The sequence below is a fragment of the Ambystoma mexicanum genome, chromosome 14 (genome assembly GCF_040938575.1).
Source record: "Ambystoma mexicanum isolate Mex_15411 chromosome 14, UKY_AmexF1_1, whole genome shotgun sequence".
In the NCBI taxonomy this organism is placed as follows: Eukaryota; Metazoa; Chordata; class Amphibia; order Caudata; family Ambystomatidae; genus Ambystoma; species Ambystoma mexicanum.
Window position 1 is genome coordinate 447,598,515 of NC_090940.1, and position 13,232 is coordinate 447,611,746.

The 13,232-nt window shown below is 48.7% G+C and overlaps 1 protein-coding gene across 3 annotated transcripts in view; it reads left to right on the top strand.

Moving 5' to 3' along the window:
• KTN1 (kinectin 1) overlaps window positions 1-13,232 on the top strand; it is a 3,101,875-nt gene that overhangs the window by 2,409,295 nt on the left and 679,348 nt on the right. The window lies entirely within an intron of this gene.

Genomic DNA, 13,232 nt, shown 5'->3' on the forward strand with positions numbered 1-13,232 from the left:
TTTGGAAGAATGTTGATCCAGCTAAAAGTACATCAAAGAGTAGGAGAGCAGAATTTTGGAGGGTAAATTATACATGGGGCATATTCATATGAAACATGTTTTTAGAGAGCTAAATGGATATTATTGTGTGTCCCTGTGATGGACTTGAGATGTGTTTATGCAGGTCCTTGAAGCATTACAGGTTTTTATAGCCTGAAAAAGTGTTTAATTTCTCCAATAGAATACTTTGTAGAATAGTCATTCTTTGACTGCAAAGACTGGAGGGCAGCAAACGCTTAGAGGTGAATGTGAACAAAGACATAAACATCAAGTAGGTAGGCATGGGGTTAGGTATCTGCCATTATGTATGCTGTGAAATTCTGACGTCTTGTCGGGTTAAGTGTTCGTGAGGGTAGGATTGAGGGGAAAATGACAGCACAACGTAATGGTCATAGACCCCAATATGGCTTGTTGTCAGAATTCAATTAAGTACTGATCTAGCCAGATTTCTGCAAGTACTAATCTGGGAGTAAAATAGAAAGTACATCTAAATGGATAAGGGCAGTAATGTATACATTCATTTAGTAACATTACTAATAAAACAATCTAATTCGTTTCAGACGTGAAGGAAACCTAGTCCGATTGACCCCAAATACGTTAGTTGATGTAAATCTATGTGACTGTAATGTTAATTCAATGTATTGCTTTTCATCTTGATAGATATCCATTATCCAGCTCTGCTGCTTGGACATTTTTCTTGACAGCGGACGTAGTGGACCTCGACTCGGCTGCTAATCGTCGATCCGTCTTGCAAGGTGGTCGATCGATAGCTGCAGAAGTGACATCAGGCACAATACATATACCACGTCACTACGTGTTAGGGAGAATTCTTTGTAAGGCTAATTTCCCAAACCTTGTGAGTCCCCCAGTAGCTTTGCTGGATTTTTGGGGTTTATTTTTTTCTCTCCTGTTAAGAGTGAGATTCTTTTGCTCCCACTCTTAGACATGATTTGAGGTGTTCCTTTAACTTTCCATGTGTTTTATTGGCTATGGGGTCTTTTACTCCATAGGGTCTCATGTGTTTTTTTGATGTGGGTTACACAGCACCCTCCGTGCCGTAACCCAGGGGTGTCGTAGCGACCCCCCAACATAGACTCCATACCCTGGGACTGACTACTGTCTCCCAGGGCATGTAAAGTCACCATTGGCTTTGCTAGTCCCAAATTATGAACAGAAACCAGTACAAACCATCATATTGTGGACGTACTGGTTGGGGCAATTCGATTGCCCCGGGGTCTGTTGTTCGAGGAGGCACGTCTCCGTCCCCCCTGATCGAGTTTTGGCTGGTGGCAGTGGATACTACTTTTTATATTCGACCGCGAATATATCTCTATGGGATTTTCCCATTGTTCGAGGCTACCAACTTTAATTATTTGATTCTTATAGACTCGAACATATCGCCGGTTTATTTATTTAATATTAATTCGCCGGTTGGTATTTTTTGCCAGAACTCGATTCTAAAATGGCGTTTGTGTTCTCTTCTATGACTCCAACCCAAGTCAAGCCCGTTGTTCCACGTTTTGGCGGGCTTCTCCACAGAAGCCTCCAAAAGTGGTGCCACTCTGTCTGGGTACCACAGGGGGTGTGGGAAGGGGTTTAGGCACCCTGGACTGAGTTACCTTGGTAACTCAAGTCGCACTCTTGTATGATTGGCCCAAATGGTGAGCCGGCCGGCTCACCACTTAGCATGTTTGATTGACAGCTAGGCTGAGTGAATGGGGGTGTGCTGCATAAAAGCAGGGCTTTGGGGACTGGAACTTCAGAAGTCGCCACAGGACCTAAGAATCCGAGGAGGGAGAAGCTGAGCCAGCCTGCAACGACGACACCACCGGTGGAGCCCTGCTGAACCGTCTCGCCACTTTTCACAACGACAAAGGATATCTCAAGCCCGGAGAGTCTTCTTCCTTCGACTGGTGGGGATAACCAGTCTACCTTCTTTTCGCCTTCCTGGAGCATCTCGTGGCCGCCTTGCCTGTGCCAAGCACCCCGGCAACCGGGATACCACGTTTTCACCACTACCGCGAACCAAAAGGGTAGTACCTTTGTACTGGAGAAATCCGCGGCTGGTTTCTTCCCTGGCAGTGCAACGACCTTCATCTTTCCTCCACGACGAGATCTTCTCTTCCTCTGGACGACGCTGCGACTTGCACCCGCTGCCAGGAACAACTGCCCCCGCTGGAGGATCCTCTCCATTTAAGGTACTGTGTTCCGCCTGGCTTCCCTTGCAACTGATTGAACGGGGTGTATTAAATCCTCGTCTCTCGAACCTGGGTTAGCCTGGGACACCCTAGCTAACTTTTCTGAACTGAACTAAACATTTTTTGAACTACCTCCACAAACTTCGAAGACTCTGTGTAACTGTCTGATCTTGGGCATCTACCGCCTGGCTCCCTGGAAAGTGGGCCTGGCACCTAAACTTCCTTGCTCACCAGTATACTGTGCCTTCCTGACGTGCTGTGGTTCTTTAAAAAGTGTTTAGTGTGTATGCTTCCATAATTCTGCTTTTCCCTCCCTTTTTATTTAACTTGTTGGAGTGCCATCAAACGTTAAGTGCTCACCTCTGTCTGGAAATAAGTGGTGTTAACTAAGAATTGTCCCAACAAGTAATCAGGGATGTACATATGATAATAGTGATTGTGTTTTGAACTGATTTTACCAATTTAGTGCTAGTGTGTTTTATAAGTGTGAGTTAAATAAATAATTATATACTTTTACACCCAAGCTCTGGTCAGTGTTTGCTTGTGCTACTGTATTTCTGAACCTATTTTTTATGCTCTGTATACTGCCTAACTCTTCTTGAGGGAAGTCTGACTGCTCAGCCACAGCTACCAAGTGAATCTGTGTGGTACAGACTGCTACCAAGTGGGTTTACTGCCAAACACCTGTAGTCTTAAATCTTTTGCAGTGGTCCCTAAGGAAACTGCACAGGTTTCTGCCTAACACTACGCCCCATGCTTCAGTTCCTTTATTCCTTGCATGCTGCACCGGGAACCTACTCGAGTTTACTTGATGTTTTCAGACTAGGTTTTCGCAAAGGATCTCGGGTTTCAAGCGGTGCTCCGATTGCGGGCCAAAATGTCCGTGATGGACCCCCATTTTCGTGTTCCACTCACGACATGGAGGGCTGTACCTCGTGCGCCAAGATGCAACCCAAGTCCCTGCGAGACAGAGCCGGTAAGCTGGCACTGGGCTGACCGTCGCCAAAGTCTCTGGCGTCTCTCACCCGGTGGTCTGAGGCCGAGGAGCCCACTCGTCACGAAGAGGACCGGCACTGCAAAAAACCCAAAAAAGAGGTCCCGTTCCAGAAGCCATTCCTCATCCTCTTCCTCATGGAAGAAGAAGCAGCAACGCCACCATCGGTGGGAATCAGATTCTTCCTCGGACTGAGGTCAGCCCTCTAAGGGACCGACCACTCACGAAGAGTGGGATTCTTTGAAGAAAGAAATGCTTGAAATGTTTTGCCAACAGGTGGCTGTCGGGGCAGTTTCCACCCCTGATCAGCCGGCCTCAGCAGCTAAAGCGGTGTCTGTACCTCCGACCCCACGCTTGCCAGGAAGTCAATGCCTTTGGCGCCAACTGAGCTTTTGGGCTTTGTGAACCAATAGAGGTGCGAAAATCAGCCCTCTAGAAGCCTCTCACAGCGGCCATTGTCCGTCGGAGCAATCAGTGCCGTTACCCATTCCATCAGCCTCTAAGGCGCCAATACAAGCTACCAAGCCCTCTGCCTCGACATCCAGGGCCACAGAGGAACGAGACGATTTGGTGGCCCTTGCTCAGGGCCTTCAAGATGCCAGTGGGTTGGACACCTCTCTAGACCTTGAGATGCAACAAAAACAACCCTACACTCAGTCTAATGTCAAGTTTAGGACATTAGTAGAGAAAGTGGTTGACACCCTCGGACTTAAGTCGTCCGCCAATCCCCATCAAGGGTATGATCTTACAGATATCCTGAATGATGGCCCGGCTATTGAGCCCAACATGCCTTATCAGGCCATAGTTGACCTTTTGGCTTCCATTTGCTCAAATCCATACACTTTGCCCCCCGCGAATACCAATGTCACAGGGAACTACAGGCCCGCGAGAGGGGACCTTTCCTTCCTCTAAACACACCCTTCCCCAGAAGGGGTGGTAGTTCAGGCTGCCAGTATATCCTCCAGTCCTGCGGCATCTACGTCAAATCTCACCACAGACAGGGAAGGCAAAAGAATAGACACTTTTGCCAAGAAGGTTTTTACCTCAGACAGCATGGCTCTCAAGGTGACAAACGTAGCTTGCGGTTTTGCTAAATTCGCCTACGGTTTGTGGAAGGCTGTCGCGCATGCGTCACAATATGTCCTGGAAGGTCATATGCGGGTCGGATTTATACAGCTGGTGGAGGATGGGATGGAAACTGTCAAGCAGTCCTTGGAAACAGGCCTGAACACTGCTGACTGTGTTGGTTGCTCCATGGGATCGGCAGTAGTAATGAGAAGGCAAGCCTATTTGAAAACTTCTGGCTTCTCCCCAATGTACAAAACTACCTTCTAGACTTAGCTTTTGAGGGGGAGATGCTCTTCGGGCAGAAGGCGGATGACTCTTTGGAGAAATGTAAGGAGTCTAAAATTGCTGCTAAATCGCTGGGTCTGGCTGCGCAGCCAGCTAAACCTGCCTTCAGCTTTGCCTCTAGAGGCAGAGGCTATAGGCACTATGTGCCCTATGCCAGAAAAGCACAACCCCCACAAGCCAGGCAAGGGCAGAGGTGTTTCTCATGTCCCAGAAGGGGCAGAGGAGCTTTTAAGTGCCAGCAGACAGCTGCGGCTGGGGCAACGGTGCCTTCAAAGCTGCTTTGATTTTCCTCTCCCACGACGTACCGGTTGGTGGATGTTTGGCAGGGCATTGGTCCCAGTGGCAGGAGATAACCTCTGATGCCTGGGCCCTGCAGTTAATTCGGTGGGGTTATTGTCTGCCCTTTTTAACAAAGCCTCTGGAGAGACCCCAATCTTCACCGATCCAAACTGGACAGGAGCTCCAGGAAGATCTGAGAGCCCTATTGTTGAAGGGTACTGTGGAAGTGGTGTCTCCCGATCAGAGAGACTGGTATTACCGGTATTTCCTGGTACCCTAAAAAGGAGGTTGTCTCCATCTCATTCTGGACCTCTGGCTCTAAACAAGTTCCTGAGAAAACACAGATTCGGGATGGTGACGTTGAGAGAAATTCTCCCCACTCCGGAGCTTCAGGACTGGCTCGTGTCCATAGACCTGCAGGATGCCTATTTCCATGGTCCCATACATCAGAAGCACATGAAATTCCTGCGGTTCCTCATTGGGGACAAGCACTATCAGTTCAAAGTGCTGCCCTTTGGGTTGACCTCTGCTCCAAGGGTCTTCACCAAGCTCATGTCGGTAGTCACGGCTCACCTCAGGAGATCCAGAGTCCACGTATTCCCATATCTGAATGACTGGCTGATCTGGGGGGGGGGGTCAGCGGGACAGGTTTTGACTGACCTGGAAGACACCTGTCTACTAGTGCACAGGCTGTGCTTCTCCCTGAACTTAGTCCCACATGACACTGGTCCAAAGGCTCCAGTTCATCGGGGTAGTCCTAGACACTCGGGTAGGGAAGGCCTTCCTTCCCGAGGAGAGAGCCGACAACATATAACAGATGGTCCAGTTGTTCCAGCACCACACCACCTTACCAGCTGCTTCTTTTCTCTGCCTTTTGGGCCTCATGGCCTCCTGCATTTTCCTGGTGCCAGAGGCCAGACTGCTTATGAGATCCCTTCAGTGGCTCCTTCGAGATCAGTGGTCTCAGTATCTAGGAGCTCTCTCGGATCGTCTCAGAGTGTCCAGCCAGGTAGTTTGTGGACTTGGCTGGTGGGACACACGCAGGAATCTTATGGCGAGGTAACCCTTCTGGCCTCTTGGCCTCAAACGCGAGTGATCACGGATGCGTCCTTAAAGGGTTGGGGCACTCACTGCGAGGATTTGCGGGTGAGCCGCCTTTGGACTGTGTCAGAAGCCAAGTGGCATATCATCAGGCTGTAGTTGCGAGCCATCAGGCTAGCCCTGAAGGCCTTCACCCCATTGCTCAAGGGGAAGCATGTCCTGATTCAGACGGACAACACGGTGGCCATACACTACCTGAACAAGCAAGGTGGAGTGCATTCCTGTCCTCGGCACAGAATCTATGCAACTGTGGTTCTGGTTGCTAGAGAATCAAATCTCGGTCTCAGCAGTTCATCTGCAGGGGGCAGAGAACATTTTGGCGGATGCTCTGAGCAGGCAGAGCATGGTCTCACATGAGTGTTAAGTGTGCCAGGAAGTCCTGGAAGAGGTCTTCGCTCTACAGGGTACCCCAGCACAGCAATGCATTTGTTTGCCACTGAAGCCAAAGGGAAGTGCGAACAGTTTTTCTCGAGGTAATCCCCAGCCAAAGGTGCACTGAGGGACACGTTTCTGGGGGTTGGACATTCTCTCTCCATGACGCCTTCCCTCCGATCCCCGTCATTCTGTGGATTCTCATGATGAAGAGGTTTCGAGTGACCATGATCTTGCTCGCCCCGGGATTGGACGAGGGGGACGTGGTACTCCGACCTCTTGGATCTGCCCACCTCACTGTTTGCCTCAGCGGCCAGATGATCTCACCCAGTCAGAGAGTCAGATATTGCACCCAACCCCAGATTCCCTCAACCTACATGCGTGGGTCTTGAGCAGATGAGGTACGATGACTGGTAACTCTCTGAGGAAGTTCTTGAGGTGTTGCTGACTGCACGCATACAGTCTACAAGATCTCTGTATGCTTGCAGGTGGAGAAGATTTGAGGCGTGCTTTAGGGTGCGCAAGGTGTTGGAGTTCCTTCTGTCACTAGCCTCTGCAGGCCTTCAGGTTGCAGTGGTCAAGGGCTATTTGGCGGTCCTTTCTGTGTTAAAAAGGCCTGCGGGTCAAGGTTCTTTTTTCACCATACCAGTCATGGCCCAATTCCTGAAGGGCCTTCTCAACAAATTCCTGCCAACTCCCTTTGTTCTGAAATGGGACCTTAATCTAGTTCTCACCTTTTTTATGGCGGCTCTGTTTGAGCTTATGGTTGTTTTCCCATAAAACAGCCTTTTTGATTGCCATCACATTGGCCAGGAGGGTTAGCGATCTGCAGGGCTTATGCTGCAAGCCTCCCTTTTTGCGTTTCTTCTGAGAGAAGGTATCACTTAAGGTCAGACCAGGGTCCCTTCTGAAGGTTATTTCGGAATTCCACCTTTCACTATTGACTTGCCAGTGTGCTACCCTCCTCCTCACCCCTCAAAGGAGGCAGAGCGAGTTAGCTTTCTTGATTTGAAAAGGGACTTCAGTTTTTATGTTGCCTGCATAGCAGAGTTCAGGAAGACGGGCCAGTTGTTCGTCCCCCATTCTCTTTCCTGCAAAGGTCTTGCGATTACTAAATAAACCATTTCACGCTGGATAATTGTATGCATCTCTTTGTGCTACCAGTCGGCGGGAAGTCCCACCGGGAATCACAGCCCATTCCACCAGGGGAGTCTGTTTCCACGGGCCTTCAAAGGGGGATCTCTGTTCGGGACATTTACTGTGCTGCCATGTGGTCTTCATTACATTCTTTCACAAAGCATTATGCTTTGGACGTTGCACGTGGCGCTGATGCACATTTTGGCAGAGGTGTTCTGCAGAACCTGCTTGTGTAATCCTTTCTGCCCTCCTCCTATAGCTTACTGCTTGGCGACTTTATCAAGATGCGGAATAAGCAATCCATTGAAGGAGAAATTACCTTAGCGTAATCTTCTTTCTATGGATTCTTCTCCCGCGGATTCCTCATCAGCCCTCCCAGCCGTCCCCGCTCAGAAAGTGTTGTGGCTCTTTGCTTCTGATTTCATGAAGTGCGTTGGCGATGGCTTTGGGGTGCTCATCTCGGTTACTAAAATCAAAAGAACAAAAAGTTTTCTAACTGGAATGTTTTTAACCTGTTGGTTTCTATTCCATAGTTGCTTTTTAAGGCTGATTAGTCTCATTCTGTTTTCCTGTGCAGCGTTTGAGCTCGGGGTGTTAGGGAGAATTCTCACCCAAGTGCTAAATTCCCTCTACCTTAAAGCCCTCCAGCTCTTTTGCTATATTTTGGGACTTTTAATTTTTCATTTTCAATGTGTTTTCTGTGTTTTTGTTCTTTGGATATTGAGTTTTAGACAAACTCCATAGGCATCATCTTTTTCTTGTGTGTCACACAGAACCTTCAGTGCAGTGGCACAGGGATGTCCTTCAGACTTCCCAAGGTTTAAATACCTTCTCTGGGACTGACTACTGTCTCTCAGTGCATGTAAAGTTAAATTGACTTTGCTACTCTTTTTAAATTTATAGACCCAGCACCCACTATCTTCCTATGGAGTGCTGGAGGGGTTGCCTAGCATCCCCCATGTCTAAACACTCATGTAACAGTCAAATGTTACCCTTTACTCTTGAAATGGCTGGTGGCAGTGGTTTTAGAACAAACTACCATGATTTATCCCGACCGCGAACACCGGTAGCTAAAAATCGGGTCAGCAATTTTTTTCAATATGGCGCCCAAGACCCCTCTGTAAAAGCAGACTCCGGTCATCTTTTTTTGCTGTTTCTTTTAGGAAAGGTCCTTCTTGTGTTTAACTCTGCGCGCCAAACCAGGTTTGGTCCCTTTGTTCGATGTCCTTTGGCGGGCTTCAGTGCTAAAGCCCTCCTCTGGCGCCTGACGGTCTGGAGTGGACAGGATGTGAGGGAGGTCCTCGAAACTCCCTGTGCTTAGTCTCCTAGGAGACCTGAATGCACTCTGGCTTGATTAGCTGGCTGTCCGACCCTGCTGGGTGAGTGACAGCTAGGCTGGAATGAATGGGAGAAAACTGTTTAAAGGCAGGTCTCTGGGACTTGGAAGGCAGAGTCGACCACTAGAATGAAAGAACCGAAGACGAGCTGAAGGAAGACAACTGCTGCAACTCCTGGACCGTTGGTTTGCCTGGTGAAGCCCTGCAGCAGGTCCGAATTGCCTGAAACTCCCTTGACAGAGAAGCCCTTCAAGGACGACTTCTTCCCTTGAGCTGGTGGGAACAATCAACTCTCACAAGCCACCTGGACACCCCCTCAATATTGGTTGAATTCTCATCAGAGTGCTGTTGAAAACCGGATAGCCAATGAGAAGGATACCAGTTTGTGGACTTTAAGGCATTCGCACCTTAAAACCGACAGTGAGCCAAGCTTGTGGTTTCTTCCCTGGGCAGTGCAGGAAACTCCTGACTTCCTCCTTCTTGTCCCTACGACTGAAGCTCAGGAACAGCGAGATCTGGAGGAACTGCCAGGAACAACTGCCTCAGCTACAGCTTTTCTTCATCAATAAGTTACTGTGCAAACGTGGTGTGGAAATCCTTTCTGCCGCGGTGAAAGTTTGTGAAACTTTCCCAACTTTGGAGTCTTGTTTGCTCCTAATCCGACATATCACTCTTTTTTTTCCTGGCAAACTACTTCTAAGAACATTAGCAAAGACTTGACCGTTTACTACCGCAACTGTGCTATACTATCCAAGACACTGAACCATTGTCTTTGGTCCAGGCCTATTAACTTGAATTGCCTCTTGTAGTGAACTGAAACTATTTGCTCTGACTCAAAGTAATTGTGTGTGAGATTCTTATAACCTTTGTCTTTTTTTTACCCCTTTTGAAAGTTACTGAAGTGCCATTTTGCTCCCACTTCAGGGGAGCCTAACTTGTTCAGAAACTTATGGGTTATGTATTATAGTGTGATATTGAGCTGCTTCTTGCTAGTGGAATGTTTTCTAACTAGATGTGTAAATAAATATATATTCTTTTACCAAGAAACCTTGAGTAAGTGTCTGTTTGAACTACTGTGATTGCAAGTCCTTTGTGTAACATCTTGTACTAGTCACATCCCTCTTGAGATACGTCTGGCTGCACAACCACTGCTACCACATAACTGTGTAGTACAGGCTTGTACCAAAGGTGAGATTGTGCCTCCACCTGTAGTCTTAATTTTGTGTAGTGTTCCCAAAAGGTACTGCATGTAATTCTGCCTAACACGGGGGGAAAAAGTAGAAGGAACTGAAGCATGGGCTGTTGTGGCGTTGTATATGTGTGGCGCCAGACGTCACTTCCGAAGCTGATGATCAACCACTGCGCAAGACGGATCGACAGCCTAGTAGAGGTCCACTACGCTCCCTGTCGAGAAAATTACAGAGCAGCAGAGCTGTATAATGGATCTCTATCAAGACTAGGTATCCGCAAGAGAAGAATCTATATAAAGCACATTACGGTAAGGTAATTTCTCCCATAATACCATTGAAATTGAAACATTACCTAGTGCTCCAAGGCACAGTGTGACCTCTACGCACATAGACAGAACGAGTGTGAGCCTTCATAGTCTCATAGCTGAACAATGCAAATTAATTCCTGTAGTCTGTTTGAAGGTCAATTGTCATACAGTGCTTAAATGTACATGCATTTTTGGCAATGTTCAGATGGATTTCTGAATTCTGACCTGGTGGGTAGAGGTTGAGAAGGCCAGCCTAGTTTCTTGGGACAGGGTAACCTTCTGGACAAGCCAGACCAATCAAGGTAGCATTGGCGGCTGTCAAGACTAGGTCTCAGCAGGGGTGAGGGTGATCGAAAGCCCACAGTGAACACACACAGTAAACACCAACACAAATTACTCTGTCAGGTGTACATATCAAAAATACATATACATTTATCAAAGGCCTTTTAACTCAAACACAAAGTGAACCCACAGCAATGTTAACAAAACTAACACAACACTCTACTGGGAAACATATATACAGTAATTATTAGCCCAAAGGAATATTAAACCAGGGCAGATACACAGCCTGTAACAGAAGAGGGTCTGACAGTGCAATTCTTCAAGAGTCTCAACCCTTACTAATAGGCAGTCCAATCCCTACGAAGTGTGGAGCCTTGTGCTCAAAAGTAGGTTCAGCGCAGCAGCACTCGATTGTGCGTTAAAGTAAACAAGGGGTCTCTTTAAGGGGCTGTAGTGTCCCAGGAAGGGAGCTAAGGCGATGAAGAATAGAGTTCCACTATTCAATGAGGATCTCCACAAGGACGCAGAGCTATTTCCAGGAATTGTGAATAGGATGATAGCACAGGTTACCCTAACAAATGAGAGTGGCCCTTGGGGGACACTCGTGCGTAAAAGTCTATGGATGCGCCAGGGGCCACCGGCAAGTGATGCAAGCTCTCACCGACCCTCGACACACTCCAGACCAAACCTCGCCAGTCAAGTCCAGTTCACTTGCAGGTTTGATTCCAGGAGTTGCGCGTCTCTCTGGCTTTCAGGGGCAGTGTTCCGGGACCTCCGTCCATGGTGTGACAGTGGCAATATTTCCACTTCTGAAGGGATCGAGCCAGTTTCACTGCAGCTCGTCTTGGGGTACAGGGGGGAACAGCAGCAACGCACCCGGGGATACACGGTTTCTGTGTATGCTCGGCTTCAGGCGGACTCCCCTAATTCCAGACCTAGGAATGCTAGGTGTACGAAACTCGGCAGGAGAGTGCCTTCTACCAAGAGCTTATGGTTCCCAAAAACTCAAGTCGAAACTCAAGATGGCAGCAGTTCCAAGGCAAAGGTCCCGTACGTGCTGGGCAGTGAACTGGGCGGTCCTGGAACACTTCCAAAAAGGCTAGTTTGGAGGTTAAGCAGGAAGTGCCGAGAGTACACTACTCCAGTGGGTCGAAGCGCCCTTGCAGGCCTTCTGTGATCGATGAGAAACAGCTGCTCCGACAGAACAACAGCAGGGCCAGGGTGCCAAACCTTCCAGCGGTTTCACGGCTCTGCTTATTCAGTCCAGGATACTTGGCTCTTTTACTAAGTTTGGTGTGAACTCAGAAGAGCGACCTGGAATGGGTGTGTAGAGTATCTTCTCTTATCCAAAGTCTCCGTTGCACCAAAACGAAGAGAAACCAATGGGAGATCTACTCACATTCAGCCCATAGTGGTCCCAGTCATCCCAGCACACCCGACATCCTGGCACCCAGAATGTGTATTGGAAGTAGACAGCTCCAGCCCACGTTCTAGGCACACACACACAAGGCATGCAGAATTCCGGAGAAAGGCTTCGGTTTGCGCGAGGGTCTGAATGACCGAATGAGGAATTTCCCGGGTCTACTCGAAGGGGGAAGGCAAAGGGACAAAATGGCCAAAGGACAGAACAAGGGACCTTGTGGCATGCCCATTTTAGGCACTGGCCACTGTCCTGGGCCAAAAGCGATAAACGCGGTTTGGACCATAGAAAAGAGTAAAAAATGCTTTAAAAGTAACTGCTGCCACCAACTCTGTCCTGGACACACTTGTGCATTCACCAAAAATCCTTCGAGGGTGTCTAGGGCCTTAAAAATGAGAGACCCCAGCGCACTGTACTGCAAGGTACATTGTTACTATTTGTTGGTAACATTTTACCAGTGCACAAAGTGAAAGACTACGGGGAAACCCAGTCGCCCAGTGCTGACAGTCTGAAGGGCATGTCAGTTTCCCCCATAACAAGATGATCAAAAGCCCAGCGGAGTACAGCAGGGATTTAGACTACAGGATTAACTTGTAGTACAGAGGAAGCTAGCGTAATTCGTGTAGAGGGGACGCAGAGCCAGGATACCTATGAGGGTCATGACTGGGGCCGCAAAATGGGGTGGCTTCGGACTCCCCAACCTGATGAACTATTTCCTTGCGGCCCAACTAGCGAGGGCAGCGGTCTTGGCGAACCCAGAGGCCCCCCCAAAATAGTCCAGCATAGAGCAATCCAGATGCCAGCCACAACTACACTCCCTGCTACATATCCCGGGGCCTCACCGGAGCCATGGACCGCAGATGCTATCAGCTACCAAAGCAACCCTTGAGGCATGGGCATGGGCCCGACAGAGGAGGAAGGTGCCCAGGGACCCGAGCCCGGTCATCTGGAACCCTGACTTCAGGCCAGGAATGGAGGCAGCTTGCTTCAGCCGATTGACCAAAGGAGGCCTCTGAACCCTCTCCCAACTCTACGAGGCCAACAACCCACTCAGCTTTGAGGAATGCAAAGCCCGCTTTCAGCTGACAGAAGGAGAGAGGTTTGCATACATCCAACTCAGCCACTGGATCTCGGAGACCGCAGTCCGTCAGGAAGCCACCCGGGACCTCCACCCTCTTGAACTGGCGACAGAGGAAAGCACAGGCTGAGGTCAGATTACCAA